At 39.1% G+C, this 11092-nt stretch overlaps 2 pseudogenes; one reads left to right on the plus strand and one right to left on the minus strand.

Annotated features, from left to right (window-relative positions):
* Window positions 1–948: 948 nt before the first annotated feature.
* On the minus strand, window positions 949–1388 carry LOC133775959 (small ribosomal subunit protein eS27-like; annotated as a pseudogene).
* Window positions 1389–5762: 4374 nt separating this feature from the next.
* Window positions 5763–6703, plus strand: LOC133776151 (N-alpha-acetyltransferase 50-like; annotated as a pseudogene).
* Window positions 6704–11092: the final 4389 nt, after the last annotated feature.

An 11092-nucleotide genomic window follows, 5' to 3' on the forward strand; every position in this document is an offset into this window, starting at 1 on the left:
TGCCATAAATGTGGAAAAAGAGGTCATACGGCAAGAGAATGCCATGGGAGGGAAGCCAATAGACCTCCTTTAAAATGTTATAACTGTGGGCTAATTGGACATATAAAGATGATACAGGAAGGAACATGGGAGCCCTCCATGAAGAACTTGTTCAAGGGACTCCAAAAAGAACAACAAGAATAAAAGGCAGGAGAATTGCAGTAACAGTTGCAGGAAATAAAAGAGAAACTAACTGAATGGGAACCAGGTAAGGTATACACAGGTAAGGAAAAATCACGGCCTCTTATAAAAGTGAGATTCATACCCTTAATAATGTTAGTTATATTACTAGTAGTGCACTCTCAAATGTTGGGCTTAGTTGAAATCCCTCCAGCCTATAAGATTCCTGGCATAAGGGAAGTACTGTGGACCTGTGAGTTGAAGGTACCAAATACAGGATGTGAACTTCCAGGGACTCTTTCCAAGATACGGTATAAAACTATCCAATAGAACACACAGGTAATGGAGCTCACCAAATTGTGGGAACAGAAAATAATAGAATTAATAGAAAGTTCATGTAAGACAGAAAAAATAGGATGTTCAAATTTCACATGCAGAAGCAATTCAGATAATATTACTATGACCTGTGATGGTACAATAAAGACATTAAAGGAACTTCTAAATATCCTAGTAAAAGAAAAAATTAGCATACAGACCGATCAGGGATCCATGGATTGTGAAGGGAGCTCTTGTACGGAAGTAGGTTGTCATATGGAAGGAACCATCTACCACAAATGTACCTTAGAACCAGCACTTTTTAAAAATTTTTTAAATTAAAATAGGTGTTTAATTGTGTTATAAATGCTGTCATTTCTCGATACTAAGAAAACATAAACATTTATATAGTATTCCATTTCTTTTTAAAATCATAGTCTCTTAATGAGTGTAGGTGGATAAAAATGTCCCCAATGGATTTTTTTAAGTACTTAGCCACTTACTTGCCCCAAGAGACTCTAGTATTCCACTCTTCGGTTGTCCCTCAATACTTGAGGCAGCAACTTCCTAGCAGTTAAGCAAGACAACAAACAGGATATATCCAAAATGTGTTTATTGGGAAGGTTCCCACTCATCTTGGTTCAGGGTGCTTTCAGTGCTGCTTCCTCCTGAAGGAACATCCTTCTGTAAGCCTTGCTTTTCCTCCTGTGGGCTGGCAGAGGACAGTGGAGCAGCCAATGCACAAAAACTACCATTTGTGCATGGCTGAAAACCGTGGTGATTTTATAGCATCCTGGGCACTTCACGTCCATGAAGTAGGAATTGGGGCTCTGCACCAGGCACTTCTTATTCTGTTTCCTCTTCCCCTCTTCAGGAGAGGGATGCAGGAGATCCTTTGTGAGAGGCATGTTCGCGTGGGTCGGTCATCACCACCGGAAAGGAGAACCAGCACTTTTAAGGTTGTGTGTGTGACCCTCTTACAATATTATTAAGTGCTTAAATATAGCATATAAAGATGAAGGCCTGCTATGGAAGGTGGTAAATTGTTCCCAGTGGGAATCAAAGGCTTGCATGGATGAAATGCCCATCTTAGAACCTATGTTAGCTTTCATAAGGACAGACAGATGGCCAGTATTAGATTCATTTATGAACAATAATAAGGACACCAAAAATAACTCTGAATGGGAACAATATGAAGGAGGAGAGCTTTATAACTATGATTGTAGCCCTCAGTTAAATATAAACAAGGTAGATGTTAACATTACCTGTAAGTACGAGATACCAAAAGAGTTTGTTTGGATGAATTTTAATGAATATAATAAACAGTACAATTACACAAGAATCAGGTAAACTGTACATTTTCAGTCAGAAATAACATACCATGGGCTGAGGAATGGGGATGGGACTGGAGCAAGGACAAAATTAGCTTTATTTGTATTAATGGTAGCATATATAATGTGCCCAATAACATAAATAATCATACTGTACAATGTTATTGGCAAGCAGGATATGAAGTCCTCAGCAATCACTTTATTAAAATTATAGAATCACTGAACAATACAAAATAGGCTTGTCAGGCCCTAGGACCTTTCTACATTAGAGAGAGGGAGGCAGTAGATTCAGAAGGGCCTCACGACGGGGGCGTGAGTTTCATTTCTATACCCAAAAGGCCAGTAATGACATGGGATTACAGGATAAGAGCATTTTTCTTGGAGTATATGGTGGTGCACACCCCAGGGTTCTCTTATGTGCCAGTCAACATGACTGACCTGGTTCCACTGAGACCAAAACGAGACTTTGGAATAACAGCAACCATAATAGCAAAGGTAGTCGCAGCAACCACGGTCATGGGAGCTGTGACAGGAGCGCTGCCTCTTGACACTGCCTAATTACAGGGGGAAGCCTTGGAGTCAATCCTGCAGGTAACGCAGGATGAGCAGGCTCAGCTAGCACTCCATACAGAGTTGCTAAAGGCACATTTTCGAGGGTTCCAAATTCTCGAAGCATGGATAAGTCAGATGGAACAACTAATGACAGTGTTAAAATTGGAAAGTGAATTAAAATATGAGAAGGTGTATCCACGGCTATGCATCACCAATATTCCCTGGGAGAATCTCTCAATCCCTAATTCTACACAACTGGCAGAGATGTTTGCAAACTCCTCCCTGACTTGGCAAGATTGGGTTAGTAAAACCTCTTCCTTAGAATATAGTATCACCCAAAATGCAATAAATTTAACCGCCGCCATAGCCAGAGCTAAGCTTAATCTAGATAGGGTACAAACAGTGGAAAATATAATCACATCCATGAGTAGTACACTTAGTAAGTAACTGGTTGCCCACATGGTCTTGGATAAGATCAGCTATTATCATCCTGGCATTTATAATATGTCTACCTGTTCTCCAGTGTCTTTTCTCAACTGGAAGGAATTTGGCGAAGGACTACCTTGTCTTCAAGGAAGTGACAGTCCCAGCAATAGAGGAAGAAAGCTACAGCGAAAATGATGAGGAGACAAAGGGACATTCTGGAAGAACATGCGTGCCTTGGTCAAAGGCTGCCCCCTTGGCTCAGCAGCTCAGCATGCACTACAACAATATAGACAGCTCTAAAATAAAAAGAAAGTGTGCACTGTCAGGGAATTCAAAGACAAAGAAGCTGCCCTCTAAGCAGCCCTGCAAGAGGAAATCGCCAAACTGCAAAACTGCAAAACCGCATCACCAGAGCTAGGAGTCCCTGGGAGCGCAGTAGTTGGGCAGGGCTGACCTTTAGAAACTGTCCATTAGCAGACCCTCAGACTCTGTAAGCAGAGGTTGCTCAGCCTCTCTCCCTGGTCTGTAGTGCCTTGTGCCTGCAGGAGTTTGGCTGAGTAGTCTCTCCCTCTAGATGCCGTAATAAAGAGCTTTAAAGTGTGTACCTGAGGCTTCTTAGTCTTCTTTGTTGAACCCGTAGTTGGCTTCCTGGCCAGTTGCTAACAATCGGGAAGCCGTCATGCACCCTGTGACTGTGGGAATTCTTTTATTGTGTGAATTCTGCATAGGCTAGGAAACTCAGAAGAGTGTGGAATGTGGTTGAGTCCATGGGCAGTCACCTTATCTAATTCCAGAAGCCCAGAACTCCCTGGGTCCTTGGGAGGGAACTTTTGGAAGGCACAGACATCACACTACAGAGTACATAGATCCTTTGTGCAATTTGTGTATATGCATGGGTCATGTGCACAAGCATAGTTAGTTCACCCTCAGCAGTTGCTTCACCTTGATGTAGAGAAGGATTGAGAGGATGTAGAAAAGGATTGTGAACACACCAGCAGCATGATCACCTCCTCTCCCTGCCAGTGACAGAGGAAATTTGATACCCAACTTGAGTGTCACTCTGGACTCTTGTCCCAAAAATTCTAGCCAGAGTACCTAGAACCCACCCAGCTCACACCTATGTATATCCACTGAAGGAGCAGGAATTCCATTAAGCCACAGAGGTACATTTACAAGAACAAAGCCCTCAGAGGAGTTACCAATGAAGGTTTCCAGTCACATCAAAAATAAATGTAGAAGTACAAGAAGGGTGAACAAAGAAGAAAATATGACTCCCCAAAAGGAGCACAATAATACTTTAATGTTAGACTGTGAAGATCAAGAGGTTGATGAAATTCTGGAAAGGATTTCAAGAGAATGATTATAAAATTACTCAAAAATATGGAGAATTATGTGAAATAAAGAGTTTTGTGTATGAAACGAAGGAGAAATTCTTCAGGGAGATAGAGATATTAAGAAAAAAGTAAATTGAAACATTAGAAATGTAGAATATAGTATGTCAAATAAAAAATACAGTGTAAAACTTTAAAAATAGACTCAATGAGGAGGAAAAAGAATATCTGAACTAGAAGAGAAAAACTTTCAAAATATCTCAGACAAAAAAGAAAAAAATTAGAAAGCCTGAAAACAGTTTTTTTTTTTTTTGCATCTCTGGGACATCATCAAATGATAAGTACATTGCAAGTTCCTAAAATAATGAAAAAAATAATAGTTTAAAAATTGTTGAATGCAATGATAGCCAAAAAATTTATTTTCTTTGCAGAAAGATGTTGACATCCAAGTACAAGGAGCACATAGAATCCTAAATATACATAATCAGAAAAAATCTTCACCATAACACATTATAGTCAAATGTTCAAGAGTAAAACATAATGAAAATATAAAATGTACATGAGAGAAATTTCAGATTATCTTTAAAGAATATCCAATTAGATTGATGGAAGAGTTTTCTTATAAATTGTACTTAAGGCTGTACTACACACATAAACAGAGTACAAAGAAGTTCCATATAAATAATAGGAATATTTACAAAAATAGCCATATGAAATAATTACTTATGAGTAATAACCTTGAACACAAAAGGACTAAATTCTCCAAATAAATAAAACAGACTGGCAAAATGGATTAAAAAACATGACCCATCTATGCTGTCTACAAGAAATACACATCACAAAACACACATACACACAAACTGAAAATGCAAAGACAGAAACAAGATATACCATGAAAATAGCAGCAATAGCTATCATAATATCAGACAAAGTAAATTTAAGGGGGTACCTGTTAAAAGAAACTCACAAACATCATTATGTAATGATTAATTCAACAGGAAGATGTGACTATAGTAAATGGCTATGCACCAAATGCTAAGACAGCCAGCTATTCAAAACAAATGTTAATGGGTCTAAAGTGAGATATAGTTAATACAGTAATATTGGGAAACTTCAACACCCCACTTTCAACAATGGACAGATTACCTGAACAAAAATGAACAAAGAAACAACAGAGCTTATCTACAATATTGAACAAGTGGATCTAATTGATGGTCTACAGAACATTTTATCTCACAGCTTCAAAATACACATTCTTTCATGGAACATTCTCTAGGATAAACCATATGCTTGGCCATAAAATAAGATCAACAAATTAAAAAAAAATTGAAATCATACCATGTATCTTCTCTGAACACAATGGAAAAAAAAATCTGTAAAGTAACAAAGTAAGAAACTCTGGGCCCTGATTGCATATGTGAAGGCATGCAGGTACTCTCATGGTAGCAAGAAGCACCTCCTACCCCTTCTAGAGGCTTACGGCCCTCCTCAGTTCTCCTGGTCTCTATCACTGACTCATATCCCTTCTGTAAGTGACAAAGTCAGGTTGTGGGGTTGAGTGGCCTTATCCTAGAGTGCTGAGAGCTCTGGAAAGCAGTAATGATGGCACTGATAGAGGCAGAAACAACAGTCACAGCAGGCAAGGATGATGAGAGGCTAGATTGAGTTGGGAGATATGATACTACACATATTATCATCATCATCATCGTTGTCATCACCATCATTATCATCATCATTATTTTAAGGATTTATTTATTTGACCTACAGAGTTACAGAAAGATTGAGAGTGAGAGAGAGATAGAGCGAGGTATAGAGAGGGAGAGAGTGCGGTAATTTTCATCTGCTGGTTCAGCCACATCAGTCAGGGCTGGGCCAGGAAGAAGGCAGGATCCAGGAGCAATTCTTCTGGATCTCCTACAGGGGTTCAGGTGCTCAAGCACTTGGACCATCTTCTGCTGCCTTCCCAGGCACAATAACAGAGAACTGGATCAGAAGTGGAGCAGCCATGTCTTGAACCAGCACCCATATGGGATGCTGGCACTGCAGGTAGCAGTTTAACCTACTGCACCACACTGCGAGCCCCTACAACACACAATATTAAACAGTTGGAGAGAATGAACTAAGTCATATTTTCATCCAGTTACAATGACAAGATCTACAAGGATTTTCTGGAGGTTGGAGAGCTATCAAAATTTGCCCATTTCAATGATATTGCTGTAGATGCGATATGCTGTAGGGTAGATCATTCCCAGAATCAGAAGAGGCTTTTCATCATGACACTAGGATGTCTGACATTTCACCAAAGGCTAGTTATAGGGAAAAATGTTAAATCATGACTTAAATATCTGTAAAAAAGATAGCATTTTTGACAGCATTTAACTGTATGTCCAGATCAACAATGAGTCAATTCACTTGTACAGGAACTTTGGCTTTGAGGCAGTAACAACATTCTGAAGATTCAGAAATTTGGCTTACTAAGGCAAAAGAGAATTATCATAAGAGGATAGAGCCAGAAAATGATCACATGCTACAGAAAAACTTCAAGTCCCTTCTTGTCATAATGTAGATGTGCAAAAAACAGAAAATTGAACAAATTACAAATGAACTTTACTGTACTTTTCCTGCAATAACAGCATCCCATGTTGAAGTACTGGTTCAAGTCTTGGCTTCTGCACTTCCAATCCTGATCCTTGCTAATGAACCTGAACAAACAGTTCAGGATGGCCCAGTACTTTGGCTCCTTTGTGGGAGACCAGGTTGGAGTTCTAGGCTCCTGGCTTCAATCTCTCTCTCTCTATCTCTCCATCTGTCATTCTGTTTTTCAACTAAATAAGTAAATAAATCAATAAATTAATCTTTTTTCAAAAACACAGTCACATGTTTCTTTTCTCACATATCTTTTTATGTGAAAATGGAAATCTGATTTATCAGCAAATATTGGGTAAGTAGTACCAAAAACTCAATGAAGAAGCATATCCCATGATCCTAGAATTTTCCCTAATTATATGAGAAATATGCAAAACTTTATTAAATAAAAATTAGCATTTATATATTACTTGCCATCACAGAAACATTAGCAGCATCCCAAATACCCAAAACTGGGTAAACAAACATGGGTTATATACAGAAAATGAGACTTACTAGACATGGAAACAATAACATACATAAGTTATAGGAAAATATTTTTGTGATATACTGTCAGGTATGGAAGCCCCTTTGAGGAAGAATTGAGTCTGGGTACACATCAGGATTTGCCCAGGTATAGGCTTAGAATATTCTAGGATGTGAGAAACACATGGTGACTGTCTCACTTCCGTATAGAATGAGGATGGCCAGATATATCTTGGGATGGAGGAAAAGAGGCAGGGTAAAAAATTTGTCCTCTAAATTTGTGGTATATATGAAGGCATTCACCCTGTGCTCCTGAAAAGGCTGGTCCTTACTTTCCCTAGAGTACCTGACATTAGAGATCCCTTCACCTTCAGATCATCATATCCTGTCTCTATATCTCTGAGCAAATACAAACAATCAGTAGCTACCACTTATCCAGAGGATTCAAATGCATGAAATGTTTTACATAAAATGTTCTATTTTATATTTTGCTTAATAGAGAAAATAAAAAGAGGTGAGAAAACTTAAAATGATACAGCAAGAGATGACAGGTAATGTGAAGGCACAGGTTAGGAATGACTACAAGACTGCATTATTCTCAAAAATTAAAATCCACACTATCAGTTCCTTCCAGTGTAAGGCAACCTGGTGGTGACAAGTGTCAAATTCCAAAAGAAACTGACAAGAAAAGACCAACACACTTAAACAGATAGTATACTGTTCCTCAGTCTCCCAGACACATGAGCAGGTAGTTTTCTTGAACTTTTGAAAATCACACTCCACTGTTGTAACCAATAAGGTATGCAGAGACAAATTGTCTGCTGCTAGCCCATTCATCAAGCATAATTGCAGTAACCCAGTTACCAGCAACACATGCTACACAGGTGTGAAGCCCAGAATGAATGCAGTTTCTCTGTTGTTCTTGGAGAAATAAATTAGTAGGAACCCAGAGACAGCCAGCAACTACTTTTGGAAGATGATTCCCTTTCTTCTCATTTTCAGTATCAAGGACCCAAATGCCTTCAGTAAGACCCAATTATTGATCAATGGTGGGACAGGGTCTGTTAGGGTGGTAGATCTCAGGCATCCATGGCTTCTGTTTCAGGCACATTAGAACAATAGCTATGTCAGCAGAGACATCAGAGTGAGCCCCCTTGTTCCTAACATCAAGCTCAACTAAGGTTCTCTGTGTTTCAGGATTCCTATGTACCCCTTCCATGAGTTCTAGCAGTAGGGATATTGTGGTTCCAACACTCTCACTCATTATAACAACACAATGCTTGATCAGAGATATCTTGTTAATGCAGCAGGCACAAAAATACTGATTATTCTCATCTGCCTCTAAAGGATTGGAGAACAAATAGAAAATAAAAAGTTGTGTATGGAGAAAGAAGGTGGAGGATTTCAGCCTTCATTCACCTCCATCATCTACATTTCTGCCCCTCTTTCCACACTTTTCAGAATTCTCAAGAGGGATTGAAAATACACAGGTACAATCCTAGCTGCACATGAAAGCATAACCACACTTTACACTTACACACATCCTTGAACTTACCAAGATGCAGCCACTTTATAGTCAGGCTTCAGTAAAAAAGATAACCGGGTCATGTCTCTTTCCACTTCCATGTAGTAAAGGGGGAAAAACACACCCAACACAAGGTCTCCATTTCTGTAGACACTTGGCTTCAGGTATGTGAGGCAGCTTCTATCAGTGATGGCCTGTGAAGTGTGTAAAGGGTATAGGAGTAGGAAGAGAAAAATCAGAGACAATGACATGTCAATGTCTTCCCAAGCCATACCCAAAGCCTGCAGTTTCAGCTGAGATGAGAACGTGGGGATGGACCAGTTATAAAAATTCATCATGCAGCAGAGAGAATTAATCTCTTTGGAGGGCACAGCTAATTCTCAGCATTTCTATATGCCCTCAACATGTACAAAATGTGTGTCATTCTCATGATCTAGACAATGGAACAGCATCTAGAAGCAGAATGAAGACATTTATAAGGAAGATACATGGTTGTGACCTTGCTCTTAATGTCCCTCTGATCAGAACTGCTCTGGCTTGATGTATTTTTTGTTTTCTTTTGACTCACCCATTAACTCAAGATCACCCGCCTGAGGCTCTGCACCTGTAACTCTCCATTATGGGGAAAACACTTAGGAAAAACATGTTTTTGACTGCTCAAACCCTCTGGACTTTATGATTTCATCATGGTCTAATAAGCTCTTGGGATTCACTGTATCCTAGGATAGCATCTATGTTACACTATGTGAACAAGGAGCCAAATACTGTTGTGTCAACAGATGGGTTTGAGGAATTTGGCAGAGTTAGAAAGAATTGGTATTGGAATAAACAAAACACCCAGTAACGCATCATTCTACGTGATGGTTCAGCAAGAAGATGAATGGCTGCATCAGTCATAGATGACCCTAGGTGTAGTGCAGGAAATTTCTTCATTACTGTGTCTAATAGGGTAGCAACATCCTGCTAGACAAATGGGCTTCATGATTTATAAGCAAGTGGGCTACATTCCACAGAGGGGTAGAGGCTCATTCCCCATATCTACCAATCCATCAGCCAGAAGCTTTCCCCATACAGAATTCTGGAACCACCAAGCTCTCAGCATTAATGGATTCAATATAACAACTGAAAGGAAATATATTATTTTCCAATCACTTATTTCCTGTTGTCATATCTATTTTCTCCTTCCCCTTTATGAGAAAACAGTCTCAATAAACTTTTTTAAGATTTATTTATTTATTTGAAAGTCAGAGTTACATAGATAGAGGAGAGGCAGAGAGAGAGAGAAGTCTTCCATCCACTGGTTCACTCCCCAGATGGCCACAATGACTGGAGCTGTGCCAATCTGAAGGCAGGAGCTTCTTCCAGGTCTCCCATGTGGGTGCAGGGGCGCAAGGACTTGGGCCATCTTGTACTGCTTTCCCAGGCCACAGCAGAGAGCTGGATCAGAAGTGGAGCAGCTGGGTCTTGAACTGGCACCCATATGGGATACTGGCACTTCAGGCCAGTGCATTAACTCTCTGTGCCACAGTGCTGGCCCCATCAATAAACATTTCTTACATGTATATTTTCATTTCAAAATGGATAACTTTACATGGATTTATAGTTACAGAAGTACTATTTGATATTTGTACACTTGGTTGATTAGTTTAGTCCAATTATTTGCCATGTGATTTACATCATATCTTTATCATTTCCTGTACTGACAACACTTACAGCCTACTGTCTCAGCACTTTTCAACAACATGTTACTGTTTCTCAAAACTGTTTCTCCTAATGTCTGATAGTTCACTTGAAATCATTGGCCTTGCCCAATCTTGATCCTTGTGATCAATATCTCCTGACTTCCCCATCTCCCAGTGTTGGTAACCACCAAAATCTATTTCTGCAGGATTGACTTTGGACAATGTACACACGAGTGAGAACAAAGGTATTTCTCTTCTTGTACTTGGTGTATTTCATGTAACAGAATGTCCTCCAAGTTCATCCATGCCGTCAGAATTAATAGGATTTCCTTCATTGCTAAGATTAAAAAATATTCCATTGTGTGTTTGTGTGTGTGTGTATGTATTTATATATGTCAGGTTGCCTTTATACACTTATCTTCTGATAAGTCGATTCCACACTTAGAACATTTGTATAATGCTGAAATGAAAATGAGGGACACTGATAATGCATAAAGGTGATACTAGTAAATGAAAATAAAATAAAATAAATGCATACATTATGATACAAATCACAGTATTTTATTACAAGTAGTATTCAGCATTATAAGAGCCTTAATAGGGTTTCCAGCATATATAAAGGAATTTGTTCCACAATAGTCCAATCATTACAATTAAAAT

This window comes from Lepus europaeus, chromosome 17, assembly GCF_033115175.1.
Source record: "Lepus europaeus isolate LE1 chromosome 17, mLepTim1.pri, whole genome shotgun sequence".
Classification (NCBI taxonomy): Eukaryota; Metazoa; Chordata; class Mammalia; order Lagomorpha; family Leporidae; genus Lepus; species Lepus europaeus.